At 39.5% G+C, this 23,114-nt stretch overlaps 1 long non-coding RNA gene across 4 annotated transcripts; it reads right to left on the bottom strand.

The window, feature by feature from the left end:
- Nucleotides 1-7,226: 7,226 nt before the first annotated feature.
- Nucleotides 7,227-21,645, bottom strand: LOC136700025 (uncharacterized). Of its 4 annotated transcripts, XR_010803695.1 has the most exons (6): nucleotides 20,879-21,645; nucleotides 18,253-19,798; nucleotides 17,789-17,890; nucleotides 14,859-14,960; nucleotides 12,608-12,702; nucleotides 7,227-8,116 (listed from the first exon to the last, which is right to left on the bottom strand). It is a non-coding gene; the product is annotated as an uncharacterized lncRNA (long non-coding RNA). The 4 variants fall into 4 exon arrangements; XR_010803698.1 differs by lacking the exon at nucleotides 14,859-14,960; XR_010803697.1 differs by lacking the exon at nucleotides 12,608-12,702 and having other exon boundaries at nucleotides 20,879-21,644.
- Nucleotides 21,646-23,114: the final 1,469 nt, after the last annotated feature.

The raw sequence follows: 23,114 nt of genomic DNA, 5'->3' as shown, positions 1-23,114 counted from the left end.
ATGTTAACTATCTGGGATTATTTTTAATGTTCGTTTTAGAGTCAGTAACAGGCTCAGGAATCTCTCCTGAAATGGGAGTTTTTTCAGCTGAAAGTTGTAGCTGAAGAGAAACTTGGACAAACCTTTTCTGTTTTTGAGGCTCTGGCATACCAGTCTCAGCGTTCTGCAGGAAATCACTACAGAATCAAGGTATATTTCATTTTTATATGTGGAGACTTTAGTCCTTTTTTATTAATAATTCCTAGGTAATTTATTTTGCATTGGTTTTTTTTTCTCACATACTGACTAAAATACAAACAGCACCTAAACACTACAAAACCCTTCATAATTACAATGCAGCTGAATCATGTTAATGATGTTAATGCTCTTGCCCATATATATTCTCCATCTGGGACACACAGTCCCAAAGTACAATTTTTGTTCTTTATTCTTATATAAAGTTATAAAAAGATGAATGGACGATGGACAGATAGTTTTCTGCAAATATACAAAAGCAAATGCGTATTGATTTTATTTGGTCTTGGAAAATCCTTTCTCTGCCTCTCCAAAGATTTAGGCTGTACATTATTGTATGTAAACTTTATGTTACTTTAAATAAGCAATAAACTCTGTTGTAAAAAGTGATTTAGTTCAGAAATATTGACAGAATTAAACCATTCCTGTCCTTTCATGACTTGGAAAAAGTTATCCATGTTTTTTAGATCGTGAAAGTTACTGAAAGCAGGTGCAAGGGAAGCAAAAAGGAGGAGGCATTTGAAAAATGATTAAAGTTTAATGAACAAAAACATGATTAAAAACAAAAGTAGCTCAGAGGGATCACACTGAACAGAAGCATCAACACAGGAGAAATAACACAGATCAGGACGGGGCTTTTATGACCAGAGGTTAGAGGATACAACTGTGAGCTCAGTCACATGATTCCCCTGGATGTGGCTAAGGGAGAGAAATCAGAGCACAAACGTGTGGCAAAAGCAGAACAGAACCCAAACCACATTTCAGAGGAATCCTGACAGATTACTGTAACTCACTACTATTACTCACGACTACGTACTATTCTGGATTAATTTTAAAGTCGTAATGTTTGTTTATAAAGCTGTAAATAATCCTGTATTTGGACACTAGAGACTTAATTTTGTCTTTGCGTTTTTTCTCTCTCTCTCCTCTCTCTCTCTCATTTTCTGTTTTTCAGGTGTATGGAGGAGTGAATTTTTATGTTCAGCTGAAGGTTTTTCAGGAGACTAATCCCATGTTCCCCAATCTGATGGATGCAACAGTGCGGGAAATGCCCGAATTTACTTGTGTGTAAAGGTCTGTGCGCCTCTGGTCCATCTTCAGTTGATGTTCTAAACGTGAATACAAGTGAACAGTCTCCTCCAGGGCACTGTTCTGCACAGTTTCTGTCTTTAATAAAAAATACACAGTCCCTATCTGTAAATCAAATCTGGCACACACACACACACTCACACACACACACACACACACACACACACACACACAGAGAGAGAGAGAGAGAGAGAGAGAGAGACACACACACACACCAAAACAGTGAATGTGGTTGAAATTGTACAGAAGTGTGTTCTCTGTAAAGGAGCAGTCACTTATTTTCACCAGAAAATCAACTCAACATCTGACCAGAGCAGTGTCCCCACACACAGAGTGTGATCTACAGCTCTTTACCAGAGACTCCTTTAATCCTGAGGGTGGTGGGATGATTGGTTTCTTGTGGGTGTCTTTGTTCTGATTTTTAACACTGTTCTTTATTTGCTGTTTCACTGAATTGTATTTTCCACATTTTGTGTTTACTCTGATGTTGCTGATTCTGATTTGAGCCTCAATAAACTCCCAGCATTAACCCTGCCTCTTATTCCTCCATCAAACTTCATCTGAATTTCATAAAATAGTATTCCTCCTTTAGCTAAATGGTTAGCAGTGGTTCTCAGTCCTCATCCTGGTGGGTCTCTGTCCTGAATGTTGTAGTTTCCTCCTCACTTCATTCAGAAGGTGTTGTTATGAGCTCATTAGCTGTACCAGGTTTGTTGGTGCAGAGGGATCTCTACAATGTTTTGTTCTTTCTCTGTGTCAGCACTGGCCCTTGTTCTGGCAGCGTCTGTGCTCAGGGTGAGTTTGGACTTTAACCTGTGTGTACAAGCGAGGATACACACTCTGTCTGAACACTGAGCACCTCTGTAAGTCGCTCTGGAGAAGAGCATCAGCTAAAGACTGTAAATGTAAAATATGCAGCCACTGATGATGCAATGTGATGCTCTGACATACCATCTATGGCATGGGTCACCAGTCTTATCCACAAAGGGCCAGTGTGGCTGTAGGTTTTCATTCCAATTAAGCAGAGCACACCTGATTCTACTGGTTTAATCAACTAGTCTCAGTCTCTAAACAGTTAAAAAGTGTGTGCTTCTGTTTGGATGGAATGAAAACCTGCAGCCACACTGGCCCTTTGTGGATAAGATTGGTGACCCCTGATCTACGGTGTGTTCCTACCTTGCAGCCACTTGATTCTGGGTAAGCTTTGGGCCCACTGCAGTCCTGATCAGTGTGAAACAGTTATGAAAAAGGAATGAATGTTCAGTTACAGTAAAGTGGAGCAGAGACTGTGTCCAATCAGTGGAGGTTTTTGAATTGATCTTGTTGCTAGGTGATCTTTTAAAGATAGAGATATAATCTACAGCCTGCACAGAGCAGTTATTAACCCTTAAAGAGGCCGGAGTAGAACTACTACTAACTTAATTTGAACCCAAGCAAAACATTTTATGAGTTGTGTCACTCATTGCACTATGGAGGTATGGAAAAGTCAAAATAGAAAATATTTTAATGTCTCATCTGATGAGGAGAAGTGATACATTATTTTAACATACATCACACACTAGTTTTTATACACAATATATTTTATTATCTATCAAAACACAGGCCTAACACATTCTTCATATGAACTATTTCAAGTGAATAAAAGAAACATAATATGTAATGTACAAAGAGACATTCACTGATTCTATTGATCGGCAGATTCAGGAAGGACAAGGCACATATAAATGAATAACAACAGTTACACAGTTACCTGGGCTTTTCCCTATGATTGTACTCAGACAAACACCACATTTCATGACACGAGTTGGATATTTGTGAATCTGTTAAACATAGCCCACAACATTGATCTCTAGAAATACAACACACCGGTGCTGTCCCCCTCTCAACCAATGTGTTCCCACTTTCATAACTCTTCAGACACAGAAAACACATTCTGTTTACACTGGTGTTAAATATTGACTCTGACACCTTCACATCTTTTGAGGTTCTCTCCACCATTACTACAAATATGGTCACAAAAAAGTACACATTTTTATTATGTAATATTTACAGACCACCAGGTCCTTACTCAGAAAGAATTTCTGAAAGAATTCAGTGATTTCACTGCAAACTTAGCTCTGTGTAATGATAAAGTTATAATTGTATAAGATTCCAATATCCATTTTGAGAAGGCAGATGACCCACTAAAACAGGCATTTACTTCAATCCTAGACTCTAAAGGTGTTACTCAAAATGTAACAGGGCCTACACACTACTGTAGTCACAGTTTAGACTTAGTTTTGACACTAGGTCTTAACATAGACAAACTTAATATCTTACGGCTAACCTCAGCTCTTGCTGGACCAGTTTGCAGCCGAGTGTGAAGCGGTACGGATGAGGATCAGCACCTCCAAGTCCGAGTCCATGGTACTCAGTCGGAAAAGGGTGGAGTGCTCTCTCCAGGTTGGAAGTGAGATCCTGCCTCAAGTGGAGGAGTTTAAATACCTCGGGGTCTTGTTCACGAATGAGGGAAAGATGGAGCGGGAGATTGACAGGCGGATCGGTGCAGCGTCAGCAGTAATTTGGGCTCTGTACTGGTCCGTTGTGGTGAAGAGAGAGCTGAGCAGAAAAGCAAAGGTCTCTATTTACCATTCAATCTACGTCCCAACCCTCACCTATGGTCACGAGCTTTGGGTAGCGACTGAAAGAGCGAGAATGCGGGCACAAGCGGCTGAAATGAGTTTTCTCCACAGGGTGTCTGGACTCTCCCTTAGAGACAGGGTTAGGAGCTCAAACATCCGGGAGGGACTTGGAGTGGAGCCACTGCTCCTCCACGTTGAGAGGAGCCAGTTGAGGTGGTTCGGGCATCTGGTCCGGATGCCTCCTGGACGCCTTCCTGGTGAGGTGTTCTGGGCATGTCCAATGAGGAGGAGGCCCCGGGGCAGACCAAGAACACGCTGGAGAGACTACATGTCTCAACTGGCCTAGGAACGCCTCGGTACACCCCCAGAGGAGCTGGAGGCGGTGGCAGGGGAAAGAAGGGAGGTCTGGGTTTCTTTGCTCCTACTGCTTTCCCCACCACCCGGATCCGGATAAGCGGTGGATAATGGATGGATGGATGGATAACCTCAGCAATCTCCGACCATTACCTAACTTCATATGAGCTATGTCTTAGCCATAATATATGTACATCCCCTCGCTATTCTACAGAGAGTTCAATAAAACCATCTACCGCCCTACAGTTAATCCTCCCAGAACTATCAACACCAGTTCCCACTCCATTACACCCAGTGGAGCTAGATGTACTAACTGACTACTTAGAAAATATCTGTCCATCTACTTTAGAAAATGTGGCACCACTTAAAAGAAAAAGTATGAGACAGATAAAGCTCGCCCATTAGTACAATAATAAAACCCGTACCTTAAAACAAACATCATAGAAACTAAAGCGGAAGTGTTCCACTCTGTCTGGAAGGACAGCCTTATAGAGTATAGAAATGCCCTCACTAAAGCTCAGCATATCTGGCCTTGCTGATCTCCAACAATAAAAACAATCCTAGAGTACTCTTTAGTGTGTTTTCCAGAATTACAAGAACTTGGGCAGGTTCTGAACAACTAATTCCGGAAACTCTCACCAGTAAAGTCTTTATGGACATTTTTTAATAATAAAATTTTAGAAAATATTAGACAACAAACTCAACCCACAGTATTAAATCCGACCTGGCTGCCACCTGATGAGGCTGATATAAAACATAACATAATTGTAAAAGAAAGACTTGAAACCTCCCACAGCTAGAACTAGAAAAGATTATCACCTCAACCTATCACTACAACCTGCACACTTGATGCAATTCCCAATAAATTACTCAAAGAAGTACTACCAGCTATTATCAATCCTCTTTCAACTATAGTAAACTCATCCCTTAGCCTGGGCCTACCCAAAACTTTTAAACTAGCAGTTATGAAAAGAAATGAAATGCAACGCACTACTGTCAGGATGTACCAGCAGAAATTTAAGTAAACTTCAACTAGTTCAAAACGCCAGGGTCCTCACTAAAACTATACAATTTGAACATATCAGTCCAGTTCTATCATCACTTCATTGGCTGCCTGTAAAATTCTGCATTGATTACAAAATTATATTATTCACATATAAAGCTCTACATGGGCTTGCTCCTGAATACCTTCAAGATACTATTTCCTATAATGAGCCTCCACGTTTACTCAGATCACAGAATACTGGATTTTTAATTGTTCCCAGAATTCAGAAGGCCTCAGCTGGGGGAAGAGCCTTTTCTTATAAAGCCCCCCAACTCTGGAATGATCTTCCAGAAAATGTTCGGGACTCCGACACAGTAGCAATCTTCAAATCTAGGCTAAAAACTCATCTGTTTAGTTTATCTTTTGGTAGTTAATGCTCCCCCATAGATAAAGGCAGCAGATCCAGGGGTCTGTGGACACAGGGAATTATAGTAAACTGAGACACTGGTGTCATACGCCGCTTTACACTATCACTCAAGTTTGTGGACCGTGGAGTGGGGGGACACTTTTTAAAAGTTGTTGAATAACACCACAAACACCACAAACACTTTGGTCTATTTTTTGTTAAATTTTACTGCATCTTGGAGAGGAGAGTAACATAGTTTCAATCCTTTGTATGCCCTGTACATATGTAGAATTGACAATAAAACTCCATTGACTCTCTCTTGACTCTCTTTTAGACAATTTTATTCTTCAGCATATAAAGACACTAGTCAATTATTTTAATAAAGCTATGGTCCTGCACTGCACCTGATCATGATAAATTCTGAGCAGGTTTACAGATTTAATATCACAAGCTATGATCTCAGACACTCCACACAGTGAAATCACAAATTACCAACAGTTAACAGCTCTTTATAGTGCTGCACTTTTCTTCATTTTCCATACTGTTCTGAAAGAATCATTTCTCCACCTCTGTCCATTTAGGTTTTCTTTTCCCGTTCTCTCCCTTCACAGTGGGGCAGCCGTGGCCGTTGTAGTTTGATCCCAGAGCCTGTAGATCGTGACTGAAGTGCCCTTGAGCAAGGCACCTAACCTTATTTCTTTCTTCTGTAATTTAAAGGTAAAAATACTACCTAGTGTTCCTTTAAATGTTAAGTTTCTCACCTGGTTCTTGCTGTTCATCCTGCTCTACATCCACCTCTGTCTCTATTATCATCTGTCCCTCTTTGTGCTGCCAGTCAATTATCAAATATTACAATCAGTGAGTTTTTTATGTAATAAGTGATAAATAAATAGATCTGTATTGATTTACAGCATGTTTCTCATTGAAAACTGAGCCTCTGTGGTTGGGTTGAACAGATGAGAAAGAGTTAAGTTCAGGACAGGACAGTTAAGCTGAGTATGTCATGTCAGAAGAACTAGAATAATATTCATTTAAAACCACACACTCATTCTAATAATCTTCAATATTATGAAGACAACATACAGATTGTGAGGATACATTTGAGACCCACCACTACACACAAGTGACAGGGGTGTTACCCTCATTTTAAATAATACGCGTGAAAGGAGCTTTTGGGACTAGAGCCCTGTCCAGAGTGTGTTTCACACACACACACACACACACACACACATACTTGTTTCTGTGCGTTGTGGGGGTCACCTGGAGGAATACTCACATTGTGGGGTCCACCCTTTCCCAAGGTGCTACAGACTTGAAAAAAATCATGCTTTGTCAAAATGCACTTGTGAATCTTAATATCACTTCAAATTATAAATATCTCAACAAAATTGATTCTGACCAGACGTCCTCGTGACTTGTGGGGACATTTCAGGTTTGGAGTATATTTGGGGACCAAATATTACACAAATCACCTGTTCTCATTCTTTGTGGGGACCAATTTCATTTTGAGAGAGAACAATGTGTAATCGATAATTAATGCAGAAAAACAACTAATCCAGGCCGATGCATTCGTTTAAAGATTAATTTATTAACCTTTAACGTTATTTGAACTAATTTGTTCTTTTATTAAACTCTGAAAAAGATAGGCACAGATGTGTACATACTGTAGAAGCAATGAAGTTAGCCAAAAACTGAGAGAATAAAACACAATATAAATAAATAATACCTTGAATAACTGATGAGCTTAGCTAGGCTAAAGAAAATTTAAAATCAATATGAACACACACAATATAAACTCAGAATAATTTACATGAGACAGTCCATCTATGATATTAACCAAGAACTCCATTACGAACACTGTACTTACACTCGCTGTCCATTATATTAGTTACTCTTACCATGTAGGAGCACTGCCATGTCTGATCCACTCATACCAGAGCAACACATTAATTGTTCTTGTGCAATGCATGGGACCTACACTACTGGACTGTTTGGTCCCTGGTTGGCTTTTCACTACCACAACCTCACCCCAAGAAATGTATCTGGAATCAAAACAAATCGCGCTAGGTGGGGGTCCTCTAGAGGTACTGCCCATTGAAGAACAGGGTGAAATCTGGTAAACAAAGCATGCAGCACAAGAAATGGACACTATTCTGTAAATGCTGAACTACAAAATGCTCCTACATTGTAAATGGAGCTGATGAAATGAACAGTGAGTATAGACACAAGGTGTTCGTAAAAAAAGTGCCTGGTCCAAGAGAACTTTGATCAAGTCTGAAAACAGAAACTTTAAAACAATATAAATCACATCACAGCATTGCAGAGACAGGTTTAAGAGCCCACTGTTCAGATGTATACAGTGAACAAACAGCTTTCCAGGAACTTTCCATCAACATGAGCTTCTCCACTCCATGGAATTCACTGGACCTAGAGAACAAAAAAATATATATATATATATATATCAAAGGAAATTTTCCTATGCCTAAAATTTAATAAAAATTTTCCTCTTTTACCAACATCTTTTTTGGCACAAATTGCATGATTTAATAAGGCTGTTTTTCTTACAACATGCAAAAGAGAAAACAGACCTACATTGGCACTCAAAATGGTATCATGCCCCAAATTAGGATTATTAGCTATTTTTTTTGCAAAAAGTGATTAAAATAACAATTTAAATAGATAAAATTGTTTTCTCCCAATCCAACAAAAAATGCCCAAAATAACTACTGCCTCAGAATTATTAAACACCTTTTAAAACCCTTTGTGACAGGTGTAATTAATACTTAGTAGAGTACCTTTTTACCATTTCTTTATACTTGAGTGAATCCAAAACAGGTACGTTCATAAATATCATTCAATTACATGTTTCTTGATGGATTCCTGATATATGGTCACACTGCACGATTGTAGCCACGATTTTCTTGTCAAAGACTGTTTTAGGGGATCACGGGAACAACCCTTAGGTCACAGGCAAATCAACACTATCTCGATTGCTACGTGTGAACCGCTGAAAGATGTGATACAAGAGCTTGCCCAGAAATCGCTGATGCCATGCAAACAGCCAATAAATATCCAGTAGTATGAGACTTGTGACTGACAGTGAGCGAAGAGACAAGCTCCCATCAATGAGAATTTGAGGCATAGGCTGATGAGAAGAAGAACTACACTGTTGTCTGTGTTGTGTCTACTGGTCCTGTTCTGTATGTATTTTAAGATCTTTGTAATTACTGCATTGTTCTCTCTGCACTAATGTTCTGGAGTCAAATACGGAGTCAAAAAAGGGTAAAAAATTTTGAGTTTGTAAAACAATACTCACAAATGTAACAGACTTTGTAACTGTGTTTGAGCAACTACATACACGTTAAAATCCACAAATGTATACGTCAAATTTAAAACAACAACTACAATAATAATAACTTAAATTCACAGATGTGTAAAAAAGATTTGCATTTGTAAATGAAATGTTGTGAATGTGTGAATCAGTAAAATACTTAAAATGTGCAAGAGCAAACCTTTTTTAAAGATTCCAAATGTGACAGTGGGAATTTTTGAATGAGATGGAAAAAAACACACATTCGCCTTCTCTGCTGTGTGTGCGAATCTCTTTTTGCAGTTTCGAATTAAAGACCCTGTTTTGACGGCCAATTGATGGACCAATAGGAAAGCTTTAGCTGGACCAATCAGATCGCAAGGTTTGTTTAACCAATCGGATTTGTTGCTGTCAACCATAGCGCTTTTCCACCAAAAGAACTCTGGTTCTTGAACCAGTTCTGTTCCTGATTCTAGGAACATTGGTTCTTTCCAGTGAACCACCGCATTTCTACACATTTTGAGGGGAACCAGGAATACGTCATGAACGGAGACACTATGGCTGAGTTCAGAGGCATCCTGCTGACCTTGTGAACAGCGGAGAAACGTAACCAAGAGCCCAGAGCTTCAAATACAGCGTTATCGCCCAGTGGAGCTTGACAGGGTAATTCACAACGTTTCATATAAATAAATAATAGTAAAATAATATATAATATAATAAATAATAAATAAATAATAATAAAAAACAGGAACATGCCCCATTTTTATGCGTTTCTGGTGAAGTTAGGCGCAATGCCATGTGCGTTGATCAAATCCGCGGCTCTTGTTTACGTTTCTCTGCTGTCCGTAGAAACGCGGCGGTTCACGGACCTGAGTTCATTTTGTGGAAAAGCGCTATGGTTGACAGCAACAAATCAATGTTCCAATTGGTTAAACAAACCTCGCAATCTGCTTGGTCCAGCTAAAGATTTCCTATTGGTCCATCAATTGGCCGTCAAAACAGGGTCTTAAATCCGCATCTGCAAAAAGAGATTCGCAGAAGGAGAATGTGTGGATTTTTCCATCTCATTCAAAAATTCCCACTGTCACATTTGGAACTTTAAAAAGGTTTGCTCTTGCACATTTTAAACCGTTTGAGAAGTTACTGATTCACACATTCACAACATTTCATTTACAAATGCAAATCTTTTTTGCACATTTGTGAATTTAATTTATTTTTGTAGTTGTTGTTTTAAATTTGTGCATTCCAATACATTTGTGGATTTTAGTTTTACGTGTATGTAGTTGCTCAAGCACAGTTAAAATTTTGTGTATGTAGTTGCTCTACGGCAATTACAAAGTCCATTACATTTGTGAGTATTGTTTTAAAATGCACCAGAGCAAACCTTTATGTTCCAAATGTGACAAAAAATGCACACATTCACCTTCTCTGCTGCTTGTGTAAATCTCTTTTCACAGTTGTGAATTTTTTACCCTGATTGGCCAACTGATACCAATAGGAAAGCTTTAGCTGTACCAATCATATAATGAGGTTTATTTAACCGATCAGAACATTGATTTGTTGCTGTCAATCACAGCGCTATTTCACCAAAAGAACTCTGGCTCCTAAACCGGTTCCATTCCTGATTCTTGGAACCTTGGTTCTTTCCAATGAACTGCTGTGTTTCTACATGTTTAAAGGGGAAACAGGTATACGTCATTAGCAGGGTAGTCGCTGTGCCTGAATACAGCGCCAGCACCAAAGACTGTTAGACTCATTGTTTATTCTTCTATCATGAAGTCAGACCCGAGTGAGATATAATACTGTGTAAATGTTGCCGAGTTCAGAGCCGTCCTGCTGAGCTTGTGAACAGCAGAGAAACGTAACCGAGAGCTGCGGCTCTGACCAACACAAATGGAATCGCACACAAACAGCACCAGAAACAAAAAAACAGGGCGTGTTCCTGTTTTATTTCTTTTTATTTATTTATTTGAAACGTTGTAAATTACCCTGTCAAACTCCGCAGTGCAATAACGCTGCATTTGAAACTCAGCTGGGAACAAACTTTTCTGGGTCGCGAACCAGTTTGTGTAGATGGAAACATACCAAACGGTTACAAATTCACCTTGCGAACTGGAACCGTTCTGGTTCCTTTTTGGTGGAAATGCACTATCAGAGATACAATAGAGTAGGGGTCCCCAATTACTTTTCCTCAAGGGCCACATCCAACAAACATCGAAAGGCACGGTGTAATTCTCATATTTTTCCATACAGTCCTTTACAAGATTTATTATTTCAGGTTAATATATTAAGTCTATGTAAATCGGTAGGCCTTACTAACTATAGTTATTTTATTTTACAAACACTTCAATGAGAGAAGTGATAGTGGCAGGTGGAAACGAGATACCTGAATTTTTGTATTTAAATTGTATCAGCAGCAAATTGCTAGAATGCAAACCCCAGCCTTGTACGTGTAACGGGACCAATGGCCTGATGTGGCAGCAAGTCCAGTTTATATTATTACATTTATTCAAACTAGGAACTATGACTAAACGTTAACTACATCAGTGGCATTGCCACAAATTGATCTTTGGGTGGGCCTGTGTAAAAGTGTGTGGGCACAATTATTCTTTCTATAATAATAAGCAGTGTGATTTATGAAATTGTAGGCTGCCAACTTTCTGAAACCAAATTTAGGGACACATTTATAGCTTTACTATTTTAAATACTTCACTAATTACAATTAGATCTAAAGTGAATGCATCTTATTGGTCTAAGTGGTCTAAAAGACAATATTATCCTTATTGCATTACCACAGTTAACTTATGTCCAGTAAAAATGTTATATCATTATTTTTAAACACATTTGCTGCTGATGTTTTACAGCTTACTGTCATGTCCTATACATAACATACAGTCTGCTTATTTAGGACTTCTGTATTTCTCTTATGTGAAATTATCTGACGTGATTATAGTAGTAGTAAACTTGTAGTTTCTTTAGGACATGGTGCTAACATTAGTTCTATCTAAAAGCAAAGTTGTAAAATCCCACTTTCTCAGCATGCGCCTGCTGCTCTTAGCTCCACCACAAAACAAACCGCTGTAGGAAGGGGCTGAGACTCCATTGGCTGCAGAACTAAATGATGGACAGTTAATACAAGTGAGGACCAATGAGAAGCATGTTCTGTGGAGTACCTGCCCCTCCCTCTGGCTAAGGGAGACCTGCAGAGCTTCTGTCTGTTTCAAACTATAAGTTTTTACAGTCTAACCTCAAAACAATATAATAAATGGTGTCCTGTGTTGGTTCAATACCAAACACGGCTTTCAGTGTCCAAATATCGGACAAAGTTTGGGAACTGTACAGAACGTGGGTGGCAGGCACATGCAAGACCAGTAGAGATAGGTGTTATGGGATTTGTAGCCAAGTTTGCTGCATCCATGCATGTGAACTTCGATATCAGGTGCCGAAAACTATGGGCAGCTGTGGAGGAGTTACCAGAACCAGCTGAAAATCTAGTCAGCAGTTGTGGAAAAGAAAAAAAATACCTGCATATTGCAAAAATTCAAATTACTTAGAGAAATACACTGTAACATAAACTGTAGTTCAGAAAATGTTGTCTGTATACTGACCTGTGAGTGTACTGCTATAGTAGGAGTGTCTCCCTAGAAGTGGTCCCTACGATGCTAGACCTGACAGTGTGTGTCACCAATACAAACTGAAAGAGCTGTATCAGAAAAGAAAATAATAACAAATTCAAACTCAACACTCAGTGACATCAGTCATGAGGTAACGTACACTGTAGTTCAGAAACGCTGTCTGTATATTGACCTGTGAGTGTACTGCGACGCTAGACCTGACAGTGTGTGTCACCAATACAAACTGAAAGAGCTGTGTCAGAAAAGAAAATAATAACAAATTCAAACTAGACCCTCAGTGACACCATTCATGAGGTAACATACACTGTAGTTCAGAAAAGCTGTCTGTATATTGACCTGTGAGTGTACTGCTGTAGTAGGAGTGTCTTCCTAGAAGTGGTCCCTACGACGCTAGACCTGACATTGTGTGTCACCAATACAACCTTAAAGCGCTGTGTCAGAAAAGAAAATAATAACAAATTCAAACTAGACCCTCAGTGACACCAGTCATGAGGTAACATACACTGTAGTTCAGAAAAGCTGTCTGTATATTGACCTGTGAGTGTACTGCTGTAGTAGGAGTGTCTTCCTAGAAGTGGTCCCTACGACGCAAGACCTGACAGTGTGTGTCACAAATAAAACCTTAAAGAGCTGTATCAGAAAAGAAAATAATAACAAATTCAAACTAGACCCTCAGTGACACCAGTCATGAGGTAACATACACTGTAGTTCAGAAAAGCTGTCTGTATATTGACCTGTGAGTGTACTGCTTTAGTAGGAGTGTCTTCCTAGAAGTGGTCCCTACGACGCTAGACCTGACAGTGTGTGTCACCAATACAACCTTAAAGCGCTGTGTCAGAAAAGAAAATAATAACAAATTCAAACTAGACCCTCAGTGACATCAGTCATAAGGTAATGTACAGTGTAGTTCAGAAACGCTGTCTATATATTGACCTGTGAGTGTACTGCTATAGTAGGAGTGTCTCCCTAGAAGTGGTCCCTACGACGCTAGACCTGACAGTGTGTGTCACCAATACAACCTTAAAGAGCTGTATCAGAAAAGAAAATAATAACAAATTCAAACTAGAACCTCAGTGACATCAGTCATGAGGTAATGTACACTGTAGTTCAGATAAACTGTCTGTATATTGACCTGTGAGTGTACTGCTTTAGTAGGAGTGTCTCCCTAGAAGGGGACCCCACTATGCTAGACCTGACAGTGTGTGTCACTAATATAAGCTTAAAGAGCTGTGTCAGAAAAGAAAACAATAACAAATTCAAACTAGACCCTCGGTGATATCAGTCATGAGGTAATGTACACTGTAGTTCAGATAAACTGTCTTTATATTGACCTGTGAGTGTACTGCTTTAGTAGGTGTTTCTCCCTAAACGGGGACCCCACTATGCTAGACCTGACAGTGTGTGTCACTAATATAAGCTTAAAGCGCTGTGTCAGAAAAGAAAATAATAACAAATTCAAACTAAACCCTCAGTGACATCAGTCATGAGGTAATGTACACTGTAGTTCAGAAACGCTGTCTGTATATTGACCTGTGAGTGTACTGCTATAGTAGGAATGTCTCCCTAGAAGGGGACCCCTCTATGCTAGACCTGACAGTGTGTGTCACTAATATAAGCTTAAAGAGCTGTGTCAGAACAGAAAATAATAACAAATTCAAACTAGACCCTCAGTGACATCAGTCATGAGGTAACGTACACTGTAGTTCGGAAAAGCTGTCTGTATATTGAGATGTGAGTGTACTGCTATAGTAGGAGTTTCTCCCTAGAAGGGGACCCCTCTATGCCAGACCTGACAGTGTGTGTCATTAATATAAGCTTAAAGAGCTGTGTCAGAAAAGAAAATAATAACAAATTCAAACTAGACCCTCAGAGATATCAGTCATGAGGTAATGTACACTGTAGTTCAGATAAACTGTCTGTATATTGACCTGTGAGTGTACTGCTTTAGTAGGTGTGTCTCCCTAAACGGGGACCCCACTATGCTAGACCTGACAGTGTGTGTGTGCACATTTGACCAAAACCTTTTCAATAGTTCCATCCTGAGAGGGTCCCCACAACGTAAGGCCTGAGAGTGTGTGTAACCAGTACCATCCCTAAGGCCTCACCCAAAAGCAATGAACTATCACAATTTTGTGCCAGAGAAATTAACTTCAACTGACCACAGTGACCTGCCTCACTAAAACCTATTTCAGTGACTATATGGACATGAAACCTTTTTAAATACCTCCAAGTTAGAGGACGGAGCTCCAGCGCTGAGCACAGGACCGGAAGCTCAGTGGGTTTGTTCTACCATGTCCATCGTGTCAGCGGTGTCCTCTCATGCCTTCTACAGAGATTTCAAACAACAGTAAAACATTTCGGTGAACACCACACACAAATACATTAGTATTTAAAGTGCAATACATTTTACAACATGTTTAATCTCTCATCAGTTAAACAATTGCTGAGTCAAATTGACTTGACATGGATACACCATGGTATTAAAAAACGTAAGACACATTTGTCCTGACACAAGTAACAATTTCAGATTATACCACCAATACAACCGCCAATACAACCTGAAAGAGCTGAATCAGAAAAGTAAATAACCAATTTAAACTAGACCCTCAGTGACATCAGTCATAAGATAACGTACACTGTAGTTCAGAAACGCTGCCTGTATATTGACCTGTGAGTGTACTGCTATAGTAGGAATGTCTCCCTAGACGGGGACCCCTCTATGCTAGACCTGACAGTGTGTGTCACTAATATAAGCTTAAAGAGCTGTGTCAGAAAAGAAAATAATAACAAATTCAAACTAGACCCTCAGTGACATCAGTCATGAGGTAACGTACACTGTAGTTCAGAAAAGCTGTCTGTATATTGAGATGTGAGTGTACTGCTATAGTAGGAGTTTCTCCCTAGAAGGGGACCCCTCTATGCCAGACCTGACAGTGTGTGTCATTAATATAAGCTTAAAGAGCTGTGTCAGAAAAGAAAATAATAACAAATTCAAACTAGACCCTCAGTGACATCAGTCATGAGGTAATGTACACTGTAGTTCAGATAAACTGTCTGTATATTGACCTGTGAGTGTACTGCTTTAGTAGGTGTGTCTCCCTAAACGGGGACCCCACTAGGCAAGACCTGACAGTGTGTGTCACTAATATAAGCTTAAAGCGCTGTGTCAGAAAAGAAATTAATAACAAATTCAAACTAAACCCTCAGTGACATCAGTCACGAGGTAATGTACACTGTAGTTCAGATAAACTGTCTGTATATTGACCTGTGAGTGTATTGCTATAGTAGGAGTGTCTCCCTAGAAGGGGACCCCTCTATGCTAGACCTGACAGTGTGTGTCACTAATATAAGCTTAAAGAGCTGTGTCAGAAAAGAAAATAATAACAAATTCAAACTAGACCCTCAGAGATATCAGTCATGAGCTAATGTACACTGTAGTTCAGATAAACTGTCTGTATATTGACCTGTGCGTGTACTGCTTTAGTAGGTGTTTCTCCCTAAACGGGGACCCCACTATGCAAGACCTGACAGTGTGTGTAACTAATATAAGCTTAAAGCGCTGTGTCAGAAAAGAAAACAATAACAAATTCAAACTAAACCCTCAGTGACATCAGTCATGAGGTAATGTACACTGTAGTTCAGATAAACTGTCTGTATATTGACCTGTGCGTGTACTGCTTTAGTAGGTGTTTCTCCCTAAACGGGGACCCCACTAGGCAAGACCTGACAGTGTGTGTCACTAATATAAGCTTAAAGAGCTGTGTCAGAAAAGAAAATAATAACAAATTCAAACTAGACCCTCAGAGATATCAGTCATGAGGTAATGTACACTGTAGTTCAGATAAACTGTCTGTATATTGACCTGTGCGTGTACTGCTTTAGTAGGTGTTTCTCCCTAAACGGGGACCCCACTAGGCAAGACCTGACAGTGTGTGTCACTAATATAAGCTTAAAGCGCTGTGTCAGAAAAGAAAATAATAACAAATTCAAACTAAACCCTCAGTGACATCAGTCATGAGGTAATGTACAGTGCAGTTTAGAAACGCTGTCTGTATATTGACCTGTGAGTAGTGTACTGCTATAGTAGGAGTGTCTCCCTAGAAGGGGACCCCTCTATGCTAGACCTGACAGTGTGTGTCACTAATATAAGCTTAAAGAGCTGTGTCAGAAAAGAAAATAATAACAAATTCAAACTAGACCCTCAGTGACATCAGTCATGGGGTAATGTACACTGTAGTTCAGATAAACTGTCTGTATATTGACCTGTGCGTGTACTGCTTTAGTAGGTGTTTCTCCCTAAACGGGGACCCCACTATGCAAGACCTGACAGTGTGTGTAACTAATATAAGCTTAAAGCGCTGTGTCAGAAAAGAAAATAATAACAAATTCAAACTAAACCCTCAGTGACATCAGTCATGGGGTAATGTACAGTGCAGTTCAGAAACGCTGTCTGTATATTGACCTGTGAGTATACTGCTATAGTAGGAGTGTCTCCCTAGAAGGGGACCCCTCTATGCTAGACCTGACAGTGTGTGTCACTAATATAAGCTTAAAGAGGTGTGTCAGAAAAGAAAATAATAACAAATTCAAACTAGAACCTCAGTGACATCAGTCATGGGGTAATGTACACTGTAGTTCAGATAAACTGTCTGTATATTGACCTGTGCGTGTACTGCTTTAGTAGGTGTTTCTCCCTAAACGGGGACCCCACTATGCAAGACCTGAGTGTGTGTCACTAATATAAGCTTAAAGAGCTGTGTCAGAAAATAAAATAAAAACAAATTCAAACTAGACCCTCAGTGACATCAGTCATGGGGTAATGTACACTGTAGTTCAGATAAACTGTCTGTATATTGACCTGTGCGTGTACTGCTTTAGTAGGTGTTTCTCCCTAAACGGGGACCCCACTATGCTAGACCTGACAGTGTGTGTGTGCACATTTGACCAAAACCTTTTCAATAGTTCCGTCCTGAGAGGGTCCCCACAACGTACGACCTGAGTGTATGTGTAACCAGTACCATCTCTAAGGCCTCACCCAAAAGCAATGAACTATCACAATTTTGTACCAGAGAAATTAACTTCAACTGACCACAGTGACCTGCCTCACTAAAACCTATTTCAGTGACTATATGTATATGAAACCTTTTTAAATACCTCCAAGTCAGAGGACGGAGCTCCAGCGCTGAGCACAGGACCGGAAGCTCAGGGGGTTTGTTTTACCATGTCCATCATGTCAGCGGTGTCCTCTCATGCCTTCTACAGAGATTTCAAACAACAGTAAAACAGCCTACAGTTAATGAAATATCACAATTTAATATTAAACATTTGGTAACCACAAATGAGACTATCAGTGTAATTTAATGAATACACAATCTTTTATTTTAATCTACATATTATGCATAACCTAGCTTCAGTTGAAAAATAGAAAAACACATTAGCATTTAGCAGAAAATAAAAATAAAAAGCTTAATTTTACCAGTACTCCTTATATTACAAATAACTACTCTACAACTGCTTAAAGGCTGCTAATTTAAAACATTAAGTGAACTATACAGGCAAAAAAAAAAAAAAAAAAACATAATGCACAATTCTTGAAGAAAAGATTATACTAGATTTACCTTTATAGGTGTTTAGAGATACCTTCCAATACATTGGTGTTGATAGTGGCACTGATGACATTCTGTGCTGCTTCATCAAGTGCTTTCACTCTCCTCCGTCTCAATTGTACTGTCCTCCTGGAACTCACAATATGCGTAAATGTAGGCAGACAAATCATAACCTAGCCACTGAAATACATTGCATTGTAATGCTGGTCCCAAGCGTGTATACATAGGGAGGGTTGTGTCAGAAAGATTATCTTTTGTATAAACTATGTCAAATTAACAATGCAGATCACTAACAAGAGTTCCATATCGGATCAGAGAAGGCCCGGGTTAACAACGTCCACCATTGGGATTGTTTCCTGCCAGTGTACCAGTGGAAATTGGGATACTGTTGGTCACAGGAGAAGGAGAGGGGGAACAAGAGTTGAGAGACAAAATAAAGAAGAGGGTTAGGAAGGTGGAGGTGAGAGTGGAAACACTGAACGTTAGCACTATGACTGGTAAAAGGAGAGAGGTAGGTGATATGGTGGTAGAATTTGCCCCAAAAAATGCAAATGGCAGTAGTGAATATTTATTTTCAGAAGAAGGAAGAGCATAGGGTGACATTTAAGAGTGGAGGAAGGTCTACACATGTGGACTTTGTTTTATGCAGGCGAAGCAACCTGAAGTAATTTAGTGACTGTAAGGTGGTGGCAGGGGTAAAGTATAGCAAGGCAGCATCAGACGGTGGTAGTAGGTAGGATGTATTTGGAGGTGAAGAAAAGGAAGTGGGTGAGGGCTAAATCACAGATCAGATGGTGGACGTTAAAGTAAGAACAGTACGGTGTGTGATTCAGGGAGGAGGTGAGGCAGATGCTAGGTGGGGTGGACGAGGTGATGGACAGATGGGCAGAGACTGCAAAAGCAGTGAGGGAATCGGCTACAGGTACTGTGTTTGTCGTATGGACAGAGGAAGGAAGGGAGGAGACTTTGTGCTGGAATGAGGAGATCATGCAGGAAATCTTAAGAAGGAAGTGGTCGATAAAATAGAATTGGAATCTCAAGAGAGATGTCTAAAGAAATACAAAAAAATGCAGCATCAAGCAAACGGAGAAGTGACAAAGGCTAGGGAAAATGCACGTGAAAAGTTGTATGAGAATATGGATAGTGAGGTTAGAATAAAAGACATGTATGGACTGGCGAGATGAGAGAGGAACAGGATGTGAGGATGTACAGCATGTTAGGATGATAATGAATGTAGAAGGTATTGTGCAGACTAATGAAGAGATGATATTTGAAGGTGGAAGGAGTACTTTGAGGAACTGATGAATGTTTGTGAGGAGAATAGGGAGCATGTTAAGGTTAGTCTGGAGCTATGGAGGAACAGTAATTCATTCACTCACTTACTGTAAGTATACATCTAAATGTGAATAAACATTTCTCGTATTCTGAGCTTAGATGCAGATCAGTCGAGGGGTCAGTGCATTACTCTCCTTTTTCTCCTCCCAGATCTTTCCCTTTTCCTCTTTCCACCTGCCCAGGAACGGCTTCTGCCGTCTCCCTCTCCAAAATCTCTCTCTCCCTAAAAGTAAACAAATACAAACAAACCAAATGTTACAAGCAAGTCAGGCTTATAGTACACACCAAATGCTCACTGATTTTCAAATGAAGGAGTTGCAAATATAATCATAGGCTACACTGTCAAACACATTGTTTTAGATTTGCAGATTTTTAACATCTCAAAGCAATTTTACGTGATTTAAACTAATTACAAAAACCCACATATTGGCACTTTCTCAAGTGAATGCACTGAAAATACAGTTTTAATAAAACTCTGATTATATGATTCTAATAAAATATCACGTTTACTCTCAATATTAAACATTTACAAATGAAGCGTCGCCTTAAACACTTGCCTCTAACTGGCCTCTATAATGTAAACAGCTGAAGTAACTGTCTCTCTGTCTCCAACATGCATTCATGGAAACAGAGTCCTTTAAAAACTTAATTTTACAAAACCAGCCGATTATTCTCTCTATAACCAGTATAACGTTAGTTAAAGCTCGAAAGCTGTTGTTAACGTCACATTTAAGAGCCTCTTTCTCTCTGCACTACTCACACACGGAAATATAGCCCTTTAAAACATTTGAAACAGATTAATAACTCCCATTCTCTCTATATACACACACAAATAAGACTAAAATAAGCGTCACATTACCGAGTAAAGCCATATATTTAAGCACTTTTACGTGATTTAAAGTAATTACAAAAACCCACATATTGGCACTTTAATTTAACTTTCCCGTCTGTCTTTCTCTCTCAAGTGAATGCACTGAAAATACAGTTTTAATAAAACTCTCTAACTGTCTCTCTGTCTCCAACACGCATTCATGGAAACAGAGTCCTTTAAAAACTTAATTTTACAAAACCAGCCGAATATTCTCTCTATATCCAGTATAGCGTTAGCTAAAGCACGAAAGCTTTTAACGTCACATTTCACGGGCCTCTTTCTCTCTGCACTACTCTCGCACGGAAATATAGCCCTTTAAATCATTTAAAACAGCTTAATAACTCCCATTCTCTCTATATACACACATAAATACGACTAAAATAAGCGTTACATTACCGAGTAAAGCCATATATTTAAGCCGTTGTTTATTACCTTTCAGCTCGTCCTGTGCACGGCCCGCAGACTCTTCGTGGAACAGAGGGATTATGGGAAGTGTAGTTCCTTTGTAGTTCCGAGTTGCTTTTCCTTCATTCAATGTAGAACGGTGAAAACTACAAACCGCCATTTTATATTCGCTTCCATTACACAGAGCCATTATCTTCAACCAAATGTTCGGCTGAGCTATTTTAATACATAAAGAGTGGACTATATTTACACGTATATGTATTTTACTGTTGAACGTGTCACCATTAAAGACTTTATAACGCTGATGTTTGAACTAAAAGTTTTAATTTAAACAATTTAATTCGCCTCCTCACTAACTTACAATATACTACACCAGGATTAATATTTTGTAACTAAATGTATGTCCATGTACATTTCTTGTTAAGATTATTTTCTATGTTTAAAAGACTAACTAGTTGTGTACGGTGTTTTATTTGTGTTTACCTTGGAGAAGGAGCCATTAATGCAGTGTTTAAAGGACCCTAGTTCATTTAATATGAGTCACTGTCAGTGTTGCGTAGACGCAGTAGTGAAGTGTGTACGGACCCCCACGATCTGTGTGTTCATGCAATACCACCGAGTGCCACCGGGGGCGTGGTGAGCAGAGTCACACACAGATGAGACACACGGCTGTCAGGTTTGTGTGAAGCATGGGGGCCAAAAAAAAAACTGCACCACCCATATCAGCATGGCCTCCTGAGTCAGCTGACCCATTTTGGCTGAAAACATTGTGGGGACCAGCAAACCGGTCCCCACCATGTTTTTGGTCCCCACACCGTGAGTGTGCTAACAGGTTGCGGACCCCACCATGTAATATAAACAAACACACACACACACACACACACACACACAGGGCCTCAGACACACCATATTACTCACTCCACACACACACACACACACACACACACACACACACACACAGGGCCTCGGACACACCATATTACTCACTCCACACACACACACACACACACACACGCTCACAGACACACACACACATACACACACTCACAGAGCCTCAGACACACCATATTACACACACTACACACACACACACACACAATCACAGAGCCTCAGACACACCATATTACTCACTCCACACACACACACACACACACACGCACACACACACACGCACACACATTCACTCACACACTTACACCTAGGGACACTTGAGTCACCAATCCACCTACCAACGTGTGTGTTTGGAGAGTGTGAGGGAACCGGAGCACCCGGAGGAAACACACACAGACACAGGGAGAACATACCACACTCCTTACAGACAGTCACCCGGAGTGGGACTCAAACCTACAACCTCCAGGTCCCTGAAGCTGTGTGACTGTGACACTACATGCTGCTCCACCGTGCCGCCCTAGAATATTCATATAAAAAATAATATTGCATGCAATGATTAATTATATTAAATAGATTATTTTAAATATTAATTTATAATTGTTAACAATAATATATATATATATATATATATATATATATATATATATATATATATATATATATATATATATATATATATATATATATATATATATATATAATGTGCATATAGAATAATGTAGAAGCATAGCAGTTATTAGATTAGATTCAACTTTATTGTCATTGTGCAGAGTACAAGTACAGGGCCAATGAAATGTAGTTAGCATCTAACCAGAAGTGCAATATATAACATTATTTACATAATTTACATAAAGTGCAGTTGTGAAATGACATTATGATTATGGATTGTGATTAAAGTGCAGTTGTGATATGACATTGTGATTATGGTAGTTAAAGTAACCATATATACATATTGAAATATAAAACATGTAAACAAAGTAACATTGTTACATACTGAAGGATAAATTAAATACAACTTTACAGAAGGTGCAATGTAATGATTGTGCAATGTTTGTTTAAAGTGCCTGAATAGTGTTCATCAGGATAACAGCCTCAGGAAAAAAACTGTTACGAAGCCTGTTAGTGCGGGAACGGAGGCTCCTGTGACGTCTGCCAGATGGTAAAAGGCGGAAAAGTCCATGATTTTCGTGGGTGACGTCCTTGACGATGTTTCTTGCCCTGCCCAGGCAGCGTTTGTGGTAGATGTCCTCGATGGTAGGTAATTCGGTGCCTATGATGCGCTGTGCTGTTTTTGCCACCCGCTGGAGAGCTTTGCGGTCTGCAGCACAGCAACTGCCGTACCATACAGAGATGCAGTTGGTAAGTATGCTCT

The sequence above is a fragment of the Hoplias malabaricus genome, chromosome 6 (assembly GCF_029633855.1).
Source record: "Hoplias malabaricus isolate fHopMal1 chromosome 6, fHopMal1.hap1, whole genome shotgun sequence".
NCBI lineage: Eukaryota > Metazoa > Chordata > Actinopteri > Characiformes > Erythrinidae > Hoplias > Hoplias malabaricus.
Note: the sequence above shows the minus strand (reverse complement) of the source record. Positions and strands in the feature narration are given on the sequence as shown.